Source organism: Uranotaenia lowii, chromosome 2 (assembly GCF_029784155.1).
Source record: "Uranotaenia lowii strain MFRU-FL chromosome 2, ASM2978415v1, whole genome shotgun sequence".
NCBI classification, from domain to species: Eukaryota; Metazoa; Arthropoda; class Insecta; order Diptera; family Culicidae; genus Uranotaenia; species Uranotaenia lowii.
Genome location: NC_073692.1, coordinates 20,839,394 through 20,862,257, shown reverse-complemented (window position 1 = coordinate 20,862,257; position 22,864 = coordinate 20,839,394). Strand labels below are relative to the sequence as shown.

The window sequence follows — 22,864 nt, the reverse complement described above, 5'->3', positions numbered from 1 at the left end:
CGAAGGTGTCATTTGGAAATGATTTAATATGAATAACGAAAGGTAGGACGTGTCCCCGCTGATTATTTTGTTGAGTAGAGTGGCTCAAATAAGCAGATTGTTGTGTGAAGTTTACATGCAAAATTTAAGTCAAATAGCACAAGAAGGGCCTCTAGTTCGTAAAGAAATTTAAAATATTATCTTCGGGTAGCTATTATTTCATCAATAACCGTCAAACGGGGCATCATGCAACAGCCGGGTTAGATGCTAAATTTGTATACCACATCAAGAGGTGTTATTTTTTATTTGAATATAATGTAATTAAGTTATCATTTAATGATAACAAAATAATGATGACTAATTTCCTAACATCGTGAGATAGATTTAAGATTATTATAAATATTATGATTATCATAGAAAATTAAAAAAAATGTGCCAAAGATGTACCTACATTTTTTAAATATTTTTCCAATGTCCTTATAGCATACCTTCCCTATATCAACACTGTTGGTGTGATTTTTTTTTTGGAAAAACAGTATTTTTTTTTAAATAAATATTGGAATATTTCAGTTACTAATCTGGGCTAAAAATTCATCAAAATACAAATCAAAGATTCACCTTTTAAATCTTGATTCCATATGCTGTTATGATTGGTTCACTTCACGCGTTTGTTAAATTCAAAATATCATCTATCATAACATGAACTTTTATGATTTAAACTAGATAATTTTTTACCCCTAAATGTATGCAGCACCTTTATGGTTTTAAAATCATTTTTGACAGAAACTCATAACATAAACTTGTTTTGAAGATGATTTTTTACCCCTAAATGTATGCAGCACCTTTATAGTTTTAAAATCATTTTTGACAGAAAATTGTAAAATTTTATTCGAACAAAACAAAAACCTACTGCATTTGGTGCTTTATGCGTTATGACATCAGAAATATATCTTAAACTATAAATTTTCAAACGTTTTCATTTGATTTTTTCATTCATTGTTGTCACTTATCTAGACCTTTTTTAGAAAGGTGAAAGTCGTATGTTTTTCTCGATTTGAAAATAGCTGGGGAAGCAATAATTTTTCTGACTACGTAATGTTGATGTCCCATCAACCTTAAGCCTTTTGATTTACAAGCAGAATGATTATCTATGGACGTTAAGTTTTTAAAAGCCATTTAGGTTGATATGTGTGCAGGATTTTCTTGTTTACGATACTTCTTTCAACACCGGCCGATTTCTTTGTAAAACATATTATCTGAAAGCCTTAACTTTGACAATCGTTTTACATAAACATTGAATGTAAATTAGAGTAATAATGTTAACGTTGTTTAGGTACAAAAATAGTCTAAAATTCGTTTTGCTTACATCGTCGCATAGCCACCCCCATCAGCCAGCCAGCAGCTGGGAGCTACTTGAAGCAATCAAATATGTACCTAACTCGAAGCAATTCTGAATCGTCACACGCAAAGTTATTTCTCCCAGGGAGGCCTCTTTGGGAGGAGCGCAGAGCCTCTGAGGGAGTAAAGAGTGACTGGCGCTCCTAGCGATTCTGGCAGTAAGAGAAGCGAGAAAGAGTGGTTTTCGACTGCCAGGAGTTTGGGAGTTCCTCCTCAATGAGTGGTACTGCTCTGCCTCTTTTGAGTCGCGCCTCAGGATGCGTCCGAAGCCTGGACATGTCTCAGTTTCAAAATCTTGGGAAATACTTGGTTTGTTTTTGAAAATTTCAAATGTAAATAAAAACGTTAATTGATGAAATCTTGAAATATCTATTTTTTCGAAGGCTCGCAAATAAACACCCTTCCTGATGAAATGAAAGCGTCAAGAAGCAGCTGGTTGATTTATGTGACAGTTTTTTTCTTAGAAAATTTATAGTTTTGGTGTAGTTTTTGATGTATTTTGAAGAAAATTTTTGATATTTAAAAAAAGGGACGTTTTGTAAGAGTAACAAGGACAAAAGGCTAGAAACCCCATCGAATGGTGAAGTTTGATGGAAAAATTCAAGGGTAATAGTTCGAGGGCCTAAAGAATTGAAGGAAGGCAGTATTTCGTTTTTTTTAGTTAAAATTTCATAAGTAATGTTAAAAAATTTGACCCCTTAATTTATGCAGCATCATGGTCCATCTTTCGATTTTCATTTTTGATTGGCCTTAACACACGACTGCCGTAGTTTATCAATTACTAGCATTTGTAAATATTACGAAGGTGTTTTGTATCCCAAGTAACACTTAAAATCCATTTTGGTTTTATAATTCTTTAACGATAGTTTATAAACGATTTATATGATCTTTTATTGTTTTAAAACGCATTAATGGGCAACCTTTTTACAACTGGCCTCCAGGACATCTATAAGCGTATAAAATATCCAACTTATATAACAGCAATAAATTTATTTGATTTGATTTTTATTATGCTCTTTCAGGGCCTTATAAAACATTAATATATTTGTAAATGATAGTGGATATGCAAATGGTTTGAAATACCATCTTATAAACCTGTTTTGATCTATAAAAGCCCTTTCAAACTTATTCTTAGCATTTGTGTTCTTATAAGGTCATTACAAGTCGTTTAGGTTATAAACAGGCAAATAAATAACTTTATCTGGCGTCCTTTATGATTATCCTTTATGATCAAGAAAACTCGTTAAAATCCTCAAAATAGAGACATCAATGTTACCCCAAAGCATCAAATTTTAAACAAAGACGAAATCTATTTTTAAATGAAATTTAAAGTAGTCTAATAAATTTCTGCAACCATGTTTTACATTCATACTTAGAAGTGCAGTTTTAGTTTTAAAAATATAAAAAATGCCATATTGCCCTTATCAGATAAAAATTTTCGAGGAATACTGAAAAAAGTGATCAATCTTACCCCGTTTTACGGTACTTGAAAATAAGCAATCCACATTACCCAAGTCAAAGATTTTCATGAATCAGTTTAAGAAAGCCTTTACCAGTGGCATCCAAATTGAAACAAGATAATCCATGAAATCTGTAAAAAAAACTGGATCAAGAATGTAAATTTTAACAGCAGGTTTGAAAACGTATTTAGGCTTCTTAAAACCCTTTCATTTTTATGTTCATTAAACTTGCTCAAAAACTTTAGTATAGGACGCATGAACAAAAAATTATAAAAACTCAATTAGTTTTATTTGTTTGGTTTGGAAAATAAAGAGAATAAAACCAGGCAAAATCTGGTTTTTTTTTTCAAATGAGTTAAGTTAAGATCATATCAACACATTACAAAGTTCTTTTCCTGTCAGATACATGCAAGAAACATGCATTAAGATTCGCTTAGCATGGAACAAGGGCGGTTGTTTAGCCTAATGGCTAGCCTGTCTGGTTCGTAATCAGACTGTCAGTGATCGAATCCCGCTGCCTCCAACTAGGTTAAGGAAATTTTGTAAGTCCACAGATGTTAAAATGAATACACGAACAACGAAAAATGCAATACACGAAGGAGCATAAATAGAATAGTAAGCTGTACTGAGTATAAACGAATGCAAAATATCTCTACGGAGTGTAAAAGATTGTAAATTCCACGGAATATAAACAGAAACGTTGGTCATATGGTCTTTGTAACTGGACCAATATTGGAGCTAGTCGATAAGGCAGTTCCGAGTCGTGCTAAAAATAGCATCGGCGAATAGAATCAGAAGACGAAGAAGAAGTAAGGAACAGTTTTGTTTTCAAGAATCAGTAGAAAATATCATAAGTTATTGCATGGCCGAAGGAACAGGTGGTGTTTTGGGGGTTAAACCCCCCCCCCCCCCCCCCCCCATGAGGGTCCGAAAAATATCAAGCAAAATGTTCTTCTCTAAAATCAAAATTTTAAATTCTTAATCAAATTTTGATGAACGACTCAAGTGAATCAAGAGTAACAATCTCGACTCAGAAATAAGACCAAAACCTCAAAATCTCATCCCACGTTAATCATCCCACGTTAACAATTCTACTATAGATCTTTAAATATTTTATTACTAGTTGATTAATATTGAAAGACTGTACTCGAAAAACGCTAACAAAAGTTATTCTCAAAAGAAGTTGGTTCATGAATTTTGGGTACAGTCCTTACTCCTTGTTTTCAATAAGATAGGACCCATTTAGGATGCCAGATTGCCCGGATTTTGCCCGAATGTATTTACTTTATTTGCAAAATCAAATAAAAATTGAAATTGGGTGATAACAATTATGTATGTTGCGTCCAAAATTTTTTTTTTACAATGTTCATCCAACTAAACTGACCGATGTGTTACGATAAAAAAAAACAACTTTTCGAGAATTCCATAATTTTCCTGGGTATTGCCCATATTTCAAGTTGTTGAAAACTTTGAAATCGAATGCAATCGGGTTTTGCAAGGTTTATATATAAAAAAGCCCTGATTTGCCCTGATAAATGCGGAAAAATATCTGGTGAGCTTAGGTTATAATCATTTCCGATGCTCTGCATGGTTTAATTTTTTGTTATCTTAATTTGCTGCCTGTGACCGGATTGTGGAATCTGTATCCAGTTTATTATTTTTGATTTTCAGTTCGATTCATCATTGAGACAATATCATATCATTTCGGAATATTGAAAAAAAATTATCAAAAATAACAAAACATTTCGAAAATTTTAACTTGAAATTCTTACTCTTAATTCTCATGCAGGATTGAATCTTAAAATACAATCCATAATGGTGATTCAATATTCAAATATCAGACATTCATCTTTCGAAATTTTCATTCAGATTCACTAGTTGAATTACGAATAAATAATTGAAGAAAAAATTCGTATTGAAAATAGAAGATTAAATATTCTAGTATGAGATTTCGGGTTTAGGATTCTGTCTGTTCTGTTGATCATTTTTAGGAATTTTTGTTTGGAATTTATATTCAGAAATCGATTTCAAAAAAGCATTCAGAATTTTTGTTCAGGTTCAAAATGCAGAATTAAGATACGAAATAAAATTTAAAATTGCCCATAACAAAACACAAAACTGGTGAAAACCACTTGTATAAAATAAGATCTGAGCTCATTTTCAAAATGGCGTTCTTTGAAAATTCTAATTTTTTATTTTATTTGTTTTACAGATTTTTATAATGAAATAAATTGATAGTTTATTGTTGATAAAAAAAACTTATACTTATTCATAAAGTTAAGAAAAAATCAGCTCACAATATGTTTTACTGATTTTTAACATTATTAATATTGTGAATACTTTTAAAACAAAGATTTAAACTAAAATTTGAGTGTATTGAATTAACAAGAGTTGAAAATCAATCTGATTTGATCCACAAATAAGTTTTTCTTTCAAATGAATCTTTCAAGATCTCTCATTTATTTATGAAAGCTCCAAAAAAACTGCCAACACTTTTATGACTTATTTTCGAAAGTAATGATTTAAAATGAATAACTAATAATATAAAAGAACTTCAACCCGAATAATGAGTTATTCCAATTTTTCCAATTCCAATTTGTTTAAAATGTGGTTAATGGGGGTGACTATGAGTCAAACACAACTATGTACACAACTATTGTACACAACTATAAACTTTTAAACAAACACAGCTCAGATTAAAAATGTTATCGTTTACTACAGAGCATCGAATCTCAATAAAAGTTTGCACACCTATATTTTTTCTATCTTCGAACATTTCTGCATTATTATTTTTTTTAATTAAGTTCAAAACGGTGTTTTTTAAGGAAAACAATTCAAAAGCATAGTTTTTGACCCGTAGACATCCCGCATTTACAAATGATATAAATTTCTTATATCTTTTCTGAGTTCTTAGATTGTTTACCAACCTATTTATTTCTTCACAAATCGCATGTTAAAGGAAAATAAATAGCTTGTATTATTTGTTAAACAAACTTTGATTAAATTGATAAATTCAATTTTTTACTGGTTTATTTAAAATGGCTCCGACCGCAGGTTTTAAAAAGCCAAAGTCTGATTTTTGTACTTACATTTCATTGGTTTAGATAAGTTTTGATATAGCGAAGAAGTTATAAACAGCTATAAATGGAGGTCAATAGCTTTTGAGAAAGAGATAGATTTGAAAAAGAGATACACTCAGAAAAATACTATTATGTATGCCATTAGATTCTCTTATGAAGTGGCGCCATAAGAAAAATTAATGAAATTTATAAGATTGTCTTATGACGCGAATGAATTCTGAAGATGAACGCCTACTTCAATGAGAGGTTGTTGCTTTTCATAAGAGATTCCTATGGAAACAGTAAATCACTTTCTAATAAGAAAAATTCTCGATATTTCATGCTGAAAACATACACTTTATTGTTTGCCAAATTCGTTTAAAATTAAATCCTTCATTGTCACCATCAGCAGCGCATCAACAGACGGCTCCATCAAGGTTTTTTTTTTGCCGCATCTTAATCTTCGACCTTTCGTTTTTTGCCGATCAGCTTGCTGAAAAGTAAACAAATAATGTATTTTAGTTTCACACCAAAACGTTCACACCAAAAACATCAAATCGAACTTACCATTCCGGAGATAACAATAACATTTAACAATGAAGGAAATCTATAATAACTATGAACTGGCGATTGCTTCGTACTGTTATATGATGAAAAAAAACTGATGCTTTGAATGAATATGTTTATCATTTTTTCACAATGCCGTTTCTTCTATTTTTCATAAGAACATCGTATGAAAATTGAAAGAATTTCATAAGAATCTTATGAAAAATTAGTTTGGACGCAAAAAAGTGGTTCATAAGATGTATCTTATGAAATTTATAATAAGATTTCCTCTGAGTGTAGATTTCAATGTCTATTGCAGCCCTGCATCTCTCACTGGGGTGCTATAAGAGTGTTTCCTCGCATCCGGAGAGAGTCCATTAAATTCGCCCTAACGAAAAGCTGGTCCTCACACAACCAAACAATATGCTTGATCATAACCACAAAAATTGCTGCCAGCAAGATAGAAACTAAAGAGTAACGCATTTAAAAAACAATGATTGGAAATGAGCCGTAAAAATGTTCGAAAAAAAATCTCGACTCAGGTCCAGGCTTCGGACGCATCCTGAGGCGCGACTCAAAAGAGGCAGAGCAGTACCACTCATTGAGGAGGAACTCCCAAACTCCTGGCAGTCGAAAACCACTCTTTCTCGCTTCTCTTACTGCCAGAATCGCTAGGAGCGCCAGTCACTCTTTACTCCCTCAGAGGCTCTGCGCTCCTCCCAAAGAGGCCTCCCTGGGAGAAATAACTTTGCGTGTGACGATTCAGAATTGCTTCGAGTTAGGTACATATTTGATTGCTTCAAGTAGCTCCCAGCTGCTGGCTGGCTGATGGGGGTGGCTATGCGACGATGTAAGCAAAACGAATTTTAGACTAGTTTTGTACCTAAACAACGTTAACATTATTACTCTAATTTACATTCAATGTTTATGTAAAACGATTGTCAAAGTTAAGGCTTTCAGATAATATGTTTTACAAAGAAATCGGCCGGTGTTGAAAGAAGTATCGTAAACAAGAAAATCCTGCACACATATCAACCTAAATGGCTTTTAAAAACTTAACGTCCATAGATAATCATTCTGCTTGTAAATCAAAAGGCTTAAGGTTGATGGGACATCAACATTACGTAGTCAGAAAAATTATTGCTTCCCCAGCTATTTTCAAATCGAGAAAAACATACGACTTTCACCTTTCTAAAAAAGGTCTAGATAAGTGACAACAATGAATGAAAAAATCAAATGAAAACGTTTGAAAATTTATAGTTTAAGATATATTTCTGATGTCATAACGCATAAAGCACCAAATGCAGTAGGTTTTTGTTTTGTTCGAATAAAATTTTACAATTTTCTGTCAAAAATGATTTTAAAACTATAAAGGTGCTGCATACATTTAGGGGTAAAAAATCATCTTCAAAACAAGTTTATGTTATGAGTTTCTGTCAAAAATGATTTTAAAACCATAAAGGTGCTGCATACATTTAGGGGTAAAAAATTATCTAGTTTAAATCATAAAAGTTCATGTTATGATAGATGATATTTTGAATTTAACAAACGCGTGAAGTGAACCAATCATAACAGCATATGGAATCAAGATTTAAAAGGTGAATCTTTGATTTGTATTTTGATGAATTTTTAGCCCAGATTAGTAACTGAAATATTCCAATATTTATTTAAAAAAAAATACTGTTTTTCCAAAAAAAAAATCACACCAACAGTGTTGATATAGGGAAGGTATGCTATAAGGACATTGGAAAAATATTTAAAAAATGTAGGTACATCTTTGGCACATTTTTTTTAATTTTCTATGATAATCATAATATTTATAATAATCTTAAATCTATCTCACGATGTTAGGAAATTAGTCATCATTATTTTGTTATCATTAAATGATAACTTAATTACATTATATTCAAATAAAAAATAACACCTCTTGATGTGGTATACAAATTTAGCATCTAACCCGGCTGTTGCATGATGCCCCGTTTGACGGTTATTGATGAAATAATAGCTACCCGAAGATAATATTTTAAATTTCTTTACGAACTAGAGGCCCTTCTTGTGCTATTTGACTTAAATTTTGCATGTAAACTTCACACAACAATCTGCTTATTTGAGCCACTCTACTCAACAAAATAATCAGCGGGGACACGTCCTACCTTTCGTTATTCATATTAAATCATTTCCAAATGACACCTTCGGCGCAAACCAAAACAAACGAACACGAACCAGCCAGATTCCCAGCTCATAACGTTTGTCTTAAAGCGGAGCTACTCCCAAAGAGCGCTCATTTATCTTTTTAGAGCGGAGCGAGAGGTAAAAAGAACTCCCTAAGAGCATGACATCTTCGAGGCAAATGGTCACTCCTTCTCATTCCTTCTTGCCGCTTAAAGAGTGAGAGCAGATTTTAGCTCCGTGGGTGTTTGCTCTCAAATGAATCCGAAGCCTGGACATGTCGATAAGGAATCTAAATCTTTCACTCTGTCTTTATTATTCAAATTTCCTCGTTGCCGTCAATTCAAGAACAAAAACATTCCACTTGTTAATGGTTTTATTGTTTATCTTTCGAAATCAGCCTTTTTCAAAATTTGATGAAGTAATTTAAAAGAAAAATCTGCTGACCATATTTATCATGGAAATTTATCTTTGCTTGAAAGGAAACATAATGATCGTATCAGAAACGGACTTCGAAACACCTGTAATCATCTGTGGCCTTCCAATTCCTAGTTTGCTTTCCCAACCCGCTTTCAAGGATTATTTTATCTAAAAACCTGGCAAATGTTTTCAGATTTAATCACTGAAAATTTCTGAAATATCCGGGCAAATTTTGTTAAAATCCATGAACTACTCAACAAAAATGAAGTAAAAAAATTTGAAAAAAAAAATGTCCATCAAAACCCACTAGCAGATTTTCAATCGTTTCCAAAAAAACTTCCATACTAATTTTGATAAAATTTTCTCAAAAAAAATCGTTTTGGACTCATAATAATACATAATGTATTTTTTTGTGTTTGATTTGGAAAAAAAACGTGAATGAATCCTTATCCTTAGAAATTCTAAATAAATGTTTCACTGAGAAATGAAATTACTGATTTTTGAAAAAAATTTACATGATCATTATCCTACAATAAACAATGTTTATTAGGAAAAAAGCCTAAGAAGTCTTGTTATTTTATTCTTAATTTAAACAGAAAGAAATAAGGTAAACAATAATAGAGTTTCGAAGCAACTATAAAACATAAAATTCTAATCAGAGCTCTATAAATAGGTGATGTTACTATTTTGTTCCTTCATATAAATTAGGGAAATGAGAACATTCAAAAATAGTCATCAACAAAGCCACAATGAATATCATAAATGCCAACAAGACTCTAACGTGTTCAAGATATTAAACAACATATGATTTTTATGCAATCAAATAAGTTTTGATAATCTTACGAAAAGGTTACTTTTTGATGGAATCACATTCGTTTTATTTTATTCGTATTAAGCATAACAGTTTAATACCAGAGCTCAGGAGTATTAAAACAGACTGAGTCGATTTTAAGTCGTTTTTGAATTCCTCAAACCCTGGGGTCTTAACCCTAATTCGCATTTGAGTGTCAAAATGACACAATTGGAAATTTTGTGGCTTGTAATTTTATTCGGGTGCATCCAAAAAATGCATTTTTTTCGAGGACCCTGATTTAATTCTTGAAATCTTTAATTTCGCATCATAACTTTTGCCATGGACACACCCTGAAATCCCAGGAAAAAAAAACTCCCTAATCAGACCTTGAGTGTCAATTTGACACTCCTCGCTTAAAACCGCTATATCTTTCTTGTTTCCTAACCGATATTAACAAAAATAACAGTTTTGGAAACCTCGTAACGTAACTCAATTTCGTTTTTCAGGCATTATACACATAGAACATTTCAGTTTTCCGTTATTCAAAATCTAAGGAAAAAAAATCCGAAAAACATGCTTTGGAAAATAGAATGTAGATCAGCTACGAAATGCTTTAAATAAATTCAGCTAGTGTCCAAGAAAACTGAAGTTAGAACCTATATGTAGCACATAAATTTTTATTTTTTAAGAATATTATCAAGATCATGACCACAAAAAAATGTAAAAAAGTGGTGTAAAAACTGTACTTTTCAATCAATGTAACCGTAACAGCAGATCTATTTTTAAGGATTGAAAAGTTAATGCAATTTGGCACATTTTTGCATTTTTAGATTTTCAAAATACGAAACACAGAATTTTCAAAAGTAGCTGTTTTTCAAACTTTTTCTCTATTTTAATTTTTTTTTCAGATTTTACTGCACTTAAATTTAACTTTGTACAGAATTTTGAGTATATTCACGCAAGATTTTTGCAATAAACTTATATTCACCAGGAAGCCAATTTCATACCGATTCTAGTGGTGTAATTACATTAGCGCTGCATTACTTGACAAAAATATGGTTCACATGTTCGAGTTACATTAAGAGGTTTCCAAAACTTAAAATTAGTTTTGAGCTTTCTACTTCTTTTACGAAGCGCACTCGCTTCATCTGTCCAGCTATATTCTTCACTACTTAACACATTTCTACCTGAGAAGTTCATCTCGCCGCAATGCCATTAAAATAATATAATCAATAATTATATCGGCGATAAAAAATCTTAATCAACTTAAAATTTAGTAAATTCGGTTGAGAAACAAACTAATAGTCAGGAGTGTGGATTTGACACTCCAAGTACTGTAACGGGAAAAAATTTCAGTGACGGATGAGGGTTGAAAGCTTCGTTTTGGTTCAAAACTCATCCATGATTTCATGCAGAATTTTTTAATACCGTTTACATGAGTAAATTTTTTATTATTTTTTTTGTACGTTTTTTGAGTAAATTTGAACTTTTGGGTTTGTATGGATAATTAAAAAAATTGAACTGAAAAATCAACATCATTTTTGTTGAAAAAAAATTTGATGCCCTTAGGCAAAACGTGAAAAATCCCACACAGCCAGCACATTTTTGTATTTTTTCTTCCACTTGTAGGCTCCTGTGTTCCGCTTAACTATGTTTCCCGCCCTCGGTTCGCATCGGCAACATGTTAATTTCCAAAGCAATCGAATAATCACCATTACGAGGTTATCTTTTCTTATTTACACGTCATTTATCACATCACTTCATTCAGATGGAGGTCTTAACGCACTTCACTGCAATGTTTACCCAAACTAAATGCATCAATAAACCCTCTGTAAGCGCCTCTTCAACAAAACTCAATGAAAAAAACAAATATCACATCCATAAATGCACGAAGCTTTAAATTTCTCCACACCCCTGCCTGCAGTCACTTTTCAGTCAGTCGTTGCAGTGCGGTTTATCAAAAACGAAAAAAAAAATCACACACAAAAACTCCACTCGTGTGCCCTTTTTGACGTTTAATTTTTTTATGCCCTCCCATGTAATTACAATTTCGAATGGTTCATTTCGTGTTTTTTTTTTTGCTTCGTTCAACTCTTCTTCCTGCCCAGCTAAACGTTGTCACTTGTTTCACGTTAACCGAAATATAATAATCACATGACACTTTCTCTCAGATCCGCCGTTGGGGTTGCATGTTTTCGACTTCATCATTTCGTTTAATTTCTGCACCAAATTGAACCTCCGGCGACCCCTTTTTTTGTGGATCTTGGGAAGATTTACTGGGACCCATAAAACAAGAATGATTAAAAGCACCAACGGTAGCCGAAAAGGTATCGTGATAATAGGTTATGAGATGGTGCTTAAACTTTCAGCTCAAAATCACTATCGTTTTCATCGGGTATGACACTTTAGGGTCGATTTCAACCAATCTTCCAGACACCTTGACTTTGCATGAATTTTACCCTAGGGAACCAAATTTATCAGGTTTTTTTTCTTCAAAGTCACATAAATAATAAATTTGCTAATTCTGTCGTCTTCACACAAAGTATCATCCCGGAACCTGTCAGCTAACACACTTTTGATCCCAGACAGTTGAGTAACCACAGTTATTCCACCTCGATTGCCCATGCTTGGGCAAATCCGGATTGCATCTTCACCTGGTTCGATCACGGATCTTGGACACTTTCCTACATACTTTGTAAGTACCCAGCAGATACCCCAGCCAGACGACAGATTGCGCGGGAAAACGCAAGACAAAACTCAAAACCTCACAAAACACAACCGCACCGCTCGAAAGTCAACGTTAAACTCAGCGCGACTTAAGCCAAGTGGCGCATCTGAACCTGACCGTAGACCATGGCGTAGTGGCGTTGAAGATCTCTTGACTTTCTGCTCGCTTGTTCAAATAGGTATCAGCCTACATTTAGACGCATCCACTTGCATGTGGGAAATATAAGGAGTGTCGGAAAGAAATTGTCAGCTAATTATGCCATTAGACGATTGAGAAATTTTACTCGGAGTTGGGGTTTCTTTGATTTATCTGAAAAACGGACAACCTTCTCATTTAAATCAATTTCCACATGGATCTTTAAAAAAAACCTATTTCTAAAACAAATTTACAAATTTTCAGAAATTTACTAATAAAAAGAACTTAGATTTCTAGTGAAAAAACATTCAAACCTACGACATCGCCAACAATTTCAACGCTGACCGGTGCACCGACAGAAGGATTCGTCTGCGCGAAGAAATACGATCCTATCGGGCCAGTAAGCAACCAATCCGGACATTGAAGCAGAATTTTGAAGCCAAAGGACGTGCCCGGAAGTTAGCCAACAAGATTTGAACGAAGTACGACAGATGCATCCTCATGGATGATGAAACGTACGTGAAGATGGAATTTGGGCAGCTTCCTGGCCAAAAATTTTATAAAGCCAATGCAGTGGTGCACTGCACTGGTCGGGGTGATGTCTCCGGCAAGTTCGAATTCGTTTGCAAAAGAAAGTGTTTGATCTGGCAAGGTATTTGCAGCTGCGGACGAAAAACACCAATTTTTGTGAAAAACAAGACCATGGACTCCGAAATGTACAATAAGGAGTGCCTGAAAAACGTTTTTTTTTTCGTACATTAGATCTCACAAAGGAATTTTCGCCAGATTTGGCAAGCTGCCACTACAGCAAAGAGGTACTACAGTGGTATCAGGCCAACGTGTGGATTTTGACGAAAAGAACATCAACCCACCCAACTGCCCTCAATTCCGCCCTATCGAAAATTGTTGGGTAATTGTCAAGCAGAAGATGAAGAAGAATGGTAGGACGACTCGAGATGCAACATAGATGACGAGATTGTGGAACGAAATGGTCGCTGAAGTCAGCGAATAAGATGTCCAAACGTGGTACTTGACGAAAAGTTCAAAAATTCATCAAAACAACATCGGAATATTTTTTTTAATTATTTTTTCTTTAAACTGCTATAAAAACCCTACATTTCAAATTCAAATTATCATTGTTTCGTTTACATAGCTCCGAGATAGACTCGTTTTAATGCGTCCAGATATGTCGTGATCCATGCTTTACAGAAATTTTAAATGATCACATTTTGCGGTTGGAAAGCAAATATTTGAAATAAATTTTTGACCGTATAAAAGCTCTGATTTTTAAACTGATTTTAAAATTCTGATATTATTTTTATTATTATGTTATATTTTCTGAATTGGAGTTCGGAAATATCGTGTTTTTTTATCAATTCTGAAACTCATTTCTCATCGTGGATTGACGTCGTTTTATTTCTAAATCTAAAATTAATTCTGAGATTCAATATTGAAATATTATCCTGAACTTTGGAGCTTATACAACTCCAGTTTCATTGATTTGCTCTTGAATTTAAAGCATTCATTCTAGATTTTTAACTTTTTTAATTTCAAACGATTTAAATTAAATTTTAACCTTTCACTTTATTGTGTTGTGAGCCTACTTGATTGAATAATTCAACCAATTACCGTGGTTGAATTAAAAGAAATCATTCAATTGCTTTGATTCAGCTTAGCCTTTCGTTTCTAATAGTAACAAATTAAAAAAAAAAAAAAAAGAATGTATGAATGAAGTGAATTTTTTATTCCTTTAAGGGCACCTTATTCCCAATTCTTCAAAACGATTTTTTCAGAATTTACATAGAGTACAGCATTTTCGCGCCTAAGCTTCAAAAACTGATTTTGGAAGATTTTACCGTCTTGCATTCAGAATATTTATCAGATTTTCATATCAACGCTAGTTTTGATTATATGGCGTATGGAAATTTTAAAGTTGGTTAGTTTTGAGTAAAAGTTTTAGGAAATTTTAAATCAATTTGCTTTCCTTCATTCAAACAAGGATTAAGACCTTGTCGAGTTGAATTTGTTTCAGAAACACATCGCTTTCAAAAAATAAATTCTACAGTTAAAAAAAAAAATAGATAAGGATAAAACTATTTCGAATATCATTTAAGAAAGCCGTAAAGTATTTAATTTTAATTATTCAAAATCGTTAAACAGTTTGGTTGAAGTCTGAAAAAAATTTTGAGGTATCATTATTAAAACATCAAAGATTCAAATCTTGTTTAAAATTTAATAAATACTATGGGAGAGTGGGGAATCATGGCCCACTTTTTTTCATTGTTCCATAACTTCTTATTATAAAAGATTTAAAAAAATAAAAAATGGTATGGTTTTATAAATTTTTAAGGTATCATTTGGATTTTTTTTTTAATTTTTAATAAGTTATTTTCTCCAAGTTCTGACTGTTTTAAAAAAAGCAATATTTTCTGGATTTTGAAAAATGATGGAGAATCGTGGGCCACCAAATCCAAATAACATGCAAAGTTTATGAGTTGACCCAAAACTGTAGTTGCATAATTCATTTCGTTATTCTAAAGCAATTTCAGATGATGAAATAAAAAAGCGACATCTATTCGGTCATACATAGATTCAAAAACCTGGCTCGCGAACGTTTTTCAAAATTCCTTATATGGGATGGACAAAATATTTTTCTTTTTTCTTCATTTGGCATAAGGGAACTTTACCGATAGGAAAAATGTATTTTAAGTTTTGAATGTGTATAAAAACATAAAAATATAGATGATTCAAGATGTGTGGCCCACGATTCCCCACAAAATATGATTTGCATATTGTTTGCGTTTGTGTGACTTATTGATGTTTTATCAAAAATGCATTTTCCACGTGAAAGAACATGACAAAACTAAGATCATAAGCATATGAGCATATTTTTTTTATGAACTTCAGGTTCCCCATCGATGCAATTATGTAAGTAATTTTTTTAAAACTTTTTTAAGTATGATAAATAAAAGAAGCATATAATTTATTTAAGTCAACAAAATATAGAAAAATATGCTTGAGCAAAGCGACGACGATGACAGTTAGATTGAGATTTTTATCGCAACAGCCATCTGAGATATTTAGAGTGGCCCACGTTACCCAACTCTCCCCTACATATAATAAAAAATACATACTCATTTTTAAAAATATCTTAAGAAATTTTTGGATTTGGAATCAGTGCCCCAAAACTAATGAAATTAGCACTAATATTCTTTGCACTTTCAAACATGTTAATTTTGTTGCCTTGTGAAATAAAAAAGAAGCTTGAAATGAAGCATCATTTATTGATAGCACAAGTAAAGTGTCCTATCCGGAATTTCCATGAAATTAAAAAAAAAACGGGAATTCCCGGCATTCGGCCAATACTAAGTGCTAAGTTTCTAAACATTTACACGATCTAAATTGGAAAAATGGATCAGATTGAACTAGGAAAATTATAGTTCTACCTTGATGTATGGCTTAGACTTCAAATTCAATTTTTCCAAAAACTGTTAAACATCTGGAATTCGATAAAAAAAAAAATTTCGTTCTAATTCAAACAATTCCAATAAAGAAACTTCCTTTTCGCAAACTGTTAACAGTAATAAAATTATTGGCAAAGAAATAACATATTTTGAAACAAACGAATGGTTATCTGAAAATCTACGAGATTGAAATCAAATGATGAATAACTGGAAGTTTAGCTAACCAACATCTATCAATAGTGACATATCTTTCTCAATTATTTCAAATTTTTGCAGCAAGAGTCAGTCAAGTTTGTCGGTTCAAGTGCTTAGTTTTTGCGTCTTGGGTTTTATAATTGCTAATAAAGTTTTTGAGGCAATAAAAAATTTTGAAATGTTTTGCAATACATACTACCTAAAAAAAAATCCAAATGGATAAGGTTTCGTATGCAGTAGGTTTTTATTATTTTTCCCGGGATCCTGAGAGTTCCCGGGAGAATGATCGTCAGATTGAATTAAAGCAATTGTAAGATTCTTTTAAATTGAATGAATTAACAACCACGGTATACCGTGGTTGAATTAAAGGGAATCTTTCGATTGCTTTGATTCAGTACAATTATTCAACCGAATAGGCTCACAACACATATTAGAGATCGTCAGATTTCCCGATTTCCGAGAACGTTTAAATGGCTAGGAAATGGACAGTTTTGGCACAAGACAAAAAAAATTACATTTTTTGAGCTGCATAAAACTTAAGAGTTGATTTGTGACTGCTAAATTCAAATATTCATTTAATTTTATCATTTCAACTCTCGTTTCTGAGATTCAAAGCCCGCATAGACTAAATCTAGATTTTATACACTGTGATACCGACCGTGTTATGGAATTGTTACTGAACACAAACTGGCAAATACTTTTCGAAGATCTGAACATCGATGTTGCTGTATCAACCTTCTATGATCATCTCTGGTACACATTCACACGCCGCCTAAACGACTACACCGACATCAGCCTTACAAGCTCCCTTGGTGGAATTCTGAGTTACGGAAGAGCCGCAACTTAGTTCGCAAAGCCCGTAAACGCTACCTTCGAGACCGAACGGACCAAAAGAAGTCAATGCTCTCAAGGCTAGAGATTGAATATTCGACTCTTCGCAACACTGTTTTCAACCAATATATTTCTAACATCGAACGCAACGTGAAACAAGATCCTTCAACATTCTGGAAATACATCAATGGCCGCCGCTTTACTAACTGTATCCCATCGTCTGTGACGCTTCAGAGACGCACATCGGAAAGCATCTAAGAGTCAGCTGACTTGTTTGCAGATTTTTTTAGCAGCGTGTATAGTAGACTGAGTCAATTTGGGGTCATTTTGGAATTTCTCAAACCCTGGGGTCTAAAAAGCTTCCTCTTGGTCCAAAACTCATCCATGATTTTTTGCAAAATTTTTAAGTAACGTTTACATGAGTAAATTTTAACTTTTAGGTTTGTATGGGAAAATTGAATATTTTGTACTGAAAAATCAACATCATTTTTATTTCTTCTATTAAACCGAGCCTGCTAATATTTTTTGTGCCAATTTATAAATTTCTTCAGGGAAATTTTCAGCTGAACAACTTTGTCGAGTATCATAACTTCGTATCTTTTTAGACAAAAAAGTTATTAGCTCTTTAACAGCTGTATGTCTTTTTGGATTGATAAACCATGAATTCAATTGACACCACTGCTGGGTGCCTAGCGAAGTATTGCAAGACCATTTTTCTTACCATACTTCGTGGGGCACAAGCAGTGGTGTCAATTGAATTCATGGTTTATCAATCCAAAAAGACATACACCTGTTAAACAGCTAATAACTTTTTTGTCTAAGAAGATACGAAGTTATGGTATTCGACAAAGTTGTTCAGCGGAAAATTTCTCTGAAGAAATTTATAAATTGGCACAAAAAACATTAGCAGGCTCGGTTCCACAGAAGAAATAAAAATGATGTTGATTTCTCAGTACAAAATATTCAATTTTTCCATACAAACCTAAAAGTTCAAATTTACTCATGTAAACGTTACTTAAAAATTCTGCAAAAAATCATGGATGAGTTTTGGACCAAAACGAAGCTTTTAAGACCCCAGGGTTTGAGAAATTCAAAAATGACCTAAATCGACTCAGTCTAGTGTATAGCCCATTCATTCCAGATTGTAAAAATATGTACTTTGATACACTTCCTAGCTATGACATCAGTCTACCACAACCCGTTTTCAGTGAACAAGAAGTTCTAAAAGTGCTAAATTCTCTTGATCCCTCGAAAGGATCTGGACCTGATGGGATTCCAACATCGCTTGTTGTACAAATAGCTGCTTCGCTTTTCACACCGCTTTGCATGATTTTCAATCGATCGATCTCGGAAGTTACGTTTCCTACTCTGTGGAAAATCGCATCAATCTCACCGATTCATAAGTCAGGAAATGCTCATCGTGTGGAGAATTACAGACCAATATCGATTCTTTGCTGCTTTTCCAAAGTGCTAGAAGTCCTAACCTAATGATCTATGCCAGCGATTTGCATTCTGCAACAGATAAAAAACTGCTAGTGGATTCGATATACGTAGATTTTGCTAAGGCTTTCGACAAAGTACCTTACAGAATCGTAAGAGAAAAACTTGATCGATATGGATTTCCCGAGTGGGAAACTAAATGGATGTATTCGTATCTGCTGAATCGTCAAGGCTTTATAAACATTCGTGGGATTCACTCCTCCGTATTCGACATGCCGTCTAGTGTTCCGCAGGGTAGTCATCTTGGACCGCTCATCTTCGTGATTTTTATTAACGACCTGGCAACATTCCTTCAGTCGCCGAAATTGCTGTTCGCAGATGATCTTAAAATCTACCGGACCATTGATTCGATATTAGATTGTGTTTCGATTACACGGTATTGAAGTTAACGTCGAAAAATGTAAGTGTATAAACTTTTTTAGAACTAGAGCCTCTGTTGTCTACGACTACGGTTTAAGGGACACCTCTCTCGAAAGAGTAACCTCTATCAAAGACCTTTGAATAACGTTTGACCAAAAGCTCTCATTTGTTCAACAAACCGCGACCACTGCAGCCAAAGCCTTTGCTTTGCTCGGCTTCCTGCGTCGGAATACACTCAGCTTTGAGGACCCGTATGCTCTGAAAACAGTTTTCTGCCTATTGGTACGCAGTGTTCTGGAATATGCGGTACCGGTCTGGGCACCCCTGGGCACCACCTTCAGAAAAAAATCCTCCGCTACGCCCTGCAACGATTTCCATGGCAAGATCCCGTACGGTTACCACCTTATTCAGAGAGGTGTGCCTTGCTATCAATGGCGTCTTTGTGCCAAAGAAGAACTTTTCTACAGCGCACCTTCGTCTACGATATCTTCACAAATGCCGGAGACTGTCCGCAATTGCTTCAGAGATTGAACATATACGTTCCAGCACGCCGACTGCGTAATCAAACCATGTGTTGGCTGCCAAGAAGCAGGACTGTCTTCGGACAGAATCACCCCTCTTTCGATGTTGTGAAGTTTTCAATGCTATTTCTCACTTGTTTGACTGTCATGTTACAAAATCTAAGTTTTAATGTGCAATCCGTGACGTCACCTAACTTAATTGCTATGTTATTTAATTATAAGCTAATCTTAAACAATCAGTCTGTATGACAATAGTCAGACCCCAGAAATAAATAAATAAGTAAAACAAAGCTAACATTTGAAAAAATGTAAAAAATCATTTTATATCATTTTATTTCTGACCTTTTGAAAAAAAAATGTAACAAAGGTTTCAAAATAAACGTTTCAAATCAATGATCAACACTCTCGATGACCGCGTGTAATTTTAAATTGAGATAAATATTAACATTAGTTTTCTTTTTGATATTTTAAAATTAATTGAATTCAAGGGATTTGATGAAATTTGGAAAAAAATTAAACCGAAATGATGTTAAGGGGGGGGTAGGGTCTAACGGGTATAAAAAAACACCATTTTCACGATTTTTTTCTAGAGCTATTGTTCAAACAAATGTATTCAAATTTTTTGCATTATACAAAGCATTGTTGAAAGAACATTTAGTAATTTTTTCGTAGAAAAATATTGAAAAATGAGCCGGTGACGGAGCATTTTCGAGGATGCCTTTTAGAAAACAGGATTTGCGGTGGACATTGTATCTCAGCACAGAATCATCTGAAGTCAAAAAATCAGAGCAAAATATTTTTAATAGATGTTTTTCTGGACCCCAACGTTTTTATTTAACTTAAAAATATTTTTATGAAATTTTTGTGGCTGTTTGAAGTAAAAACTACGATTTTTCACTTAAAAATCAGCCATTTTTCACCTCTAAAATCTCCCCAAAGTAAAAAAAATCAAAAAAGAAAAACGTTGGGGTCTGGTATTTTATATGTAGAAAATATGTTCCAAATTTGAAAAGAATCGGATGAGTAGTTTTCAAATGACGATGTCCACGGACTTTAAAAATGTGCTTTCGAGAAAAACGCGTTTGAAATTTCTGCTCTTGCTTTCTTGCAGTATTAGATAGGAGGAGATAAAGGCCTATAACTTCTACAGTTTTGCTTCAATTGACTTGAAAATTTGACACAACATTCTTGAAATGTTTTACAATAAGAAAATAAAAAAATAAAAAAATCGGTTTTTTGAAAGTGTTAGACCCTACCCCCCCCCTTAACAGTCTTCAATTAGGGTGTTAAATAAATTAACAATTTTAATATAAACAATTTCAAAAAGTTCTTTTGTGATGTTGAAAATATACGCAGCGAAAAAGTTTTTGAGGACAAAGAAATTTTCCTTTATTAAGTCGCCAAACATAGGAAAATTTCTTTGTTTCTGGGAAAATAAAAAATCCTTTGTTTCTAGTCTGTTTTCCTCTATTTCAAAGAATTTTTCACTTTTTAAATGAAACAAATTTTTCGATTCAAAGTATTTTTCGATTTCAAATAATAAATCCTTTGTTTAAAAAACTTTCTTTAAAATCAAACTCAAATAAAAAAAAGTTTGTTTCAAGAGAATATTTTTTTGAATCAAAATCAATTTTTTTTTATTTACAACACCAAGATTTCTCTGGGTGTAGTTATTTTTTTTTTCAATAAATTTTCACAAAATTATAGGATTATATTTTCCTTCTAGCGGTCAATTTACTAATGGGGGAATTTACTAAAGTTTTCAGAAAACTTAGTTTCAGATTTTGATTCGGAATAAAAATTTTAAATATGTAACAAAGATGCTGGATTGATTTTTTGAAAAAAAAAAAAATTACCGATGTTAATTAGAAATCATGAAATAAAAATCTTGCGAAAAAAAAATATATTTTTTGATAAATCAAATATTTTCCATCAATATGGTTTTATATTGAACAACAGTTGTTTGTAATTACAAAATACAGCATCTGTGAATTTTTCAGGAAAAAAATTTAGGTTCTAGAGGGAGAATTTTTTAAACCAATGTATCTCTGAGACTAGAAAATTTATAAAAAAAAACTCTGGATCCTACATCAAAGATTTAATTAAGTTATCACTTACCGAATTTTAGAATTTTTACAGGAATTTGAAAAAAAATTTCAAAATCAGTTTTAAAAACTTAACACCAAAAATAATTATAATAAACAACATTTTTGTGGAATCTGAATTTTTTTATTCTAATAACCATTGTGTTAATGATTTGATCAAATGATTCATTTCTTGATATCAAAACAGCGTTAGTTTTAATACTAACAATCACTTCTTGACTCTGAAAATTCTAAATGAATACAATAACACTCAAAGAACAGTGAAGCAAATTTATTTTGCCCAAATCTTCAGAAAAATGCACATTTTTTTAAACGTGATGTTCGCAATCAACTTGTAGTCGTGCTGCACCTATAAGTTTTGTAATTGAACATTACTATACAGTTCTGAGAATCAACAGAAGATGATTAGGGGTTCAAAGGATTTTTTATCAGCAGTTGGAACCTACAAGCGAGTGTATACAGTTTAAGGTAGAATCTCTATACTTTGCTTTGAAAATCACATAAAAAATTTTGACCGAAATTGTTTTCCATTTTTTACCGCATTTTTAATGATATTTCATCAGATTATTTATAAAAACTGGACTAAAATTTAATTTCTACAGCATTTAATACGTATGAGCAGCATATGAAAGTCATTTTAGCAAACTGAATCAAAAACACAATTCGTAAAATAAACGGTTCACAGTGTTGGCTGTATCTGCAAAACTACTGGACCGATTTTCACCACAAATACCGTTTTGGAATCTTCTTAATAGCTACTTTGTTGTTATTATGTTTGAGAATCGTAAAATTTCAGAAAAATTCGAAATGGTCCGATAATTATGTTGGTTATTGTTAATAAAAAAATCAATTTTAAACTGTAAAAATTACTTCTAAAGCTCTCTGTAGCTGGATTTTCATTCTTTCGTCAGTTGAAAGTTAAAAATAAGCTGTTAGGTGGCCATTCTGCCATTTCGACTTATTTTAATTCGTTCCATACACCCTGAAGTAATATGAAGCTAAAAAGCCACTTTTCTTTCCGAAAACATAAATTCTTTCAAATCACCTGAACTAAGACCTATCGAAAAATACTGTGGTATTTTGAAGTACATACAAAGACATTTAATTCGAAAATCAAATGACGAAAAAGTAGGTTTCAGAATAAAAGAAGCGGCTTTCATGGGTATAGATGGGCCTAATGTACGATTGTTCGAATATGGTA

The 22,864-nt window shown here is 32.8% G+C and overlaps 1 protein-coding gene across 3 annotated transcripts in view; it reads right to left on the bottom strand.

Annotated features, from left to right (window-relative positions):
• LOC129747669 (uncharacterized) overlaps positions 1-12,638 on the bottom strand; it is a 29,867-nt gene extending 17,229 nt beyond the window's left edge. The window contains exon 1 of one of the 3 annotated variants that reach the window (XM_055741974.1): positions 12,517-12,638. The gene's annotated coding sequence lies outside the window, so the exon portion shown is untranslated. Of the gene's footprint in view, positions 1-11,870; positions 11,953-12,478 lie in introns of those variants that run through there. The other 2 variants (XM_055741975.1, XM_055741976.1) reach the window with 2 other exon arrangements.
• Positions 12,639-22,864: the final 10,226 nt, after the last annotated feature.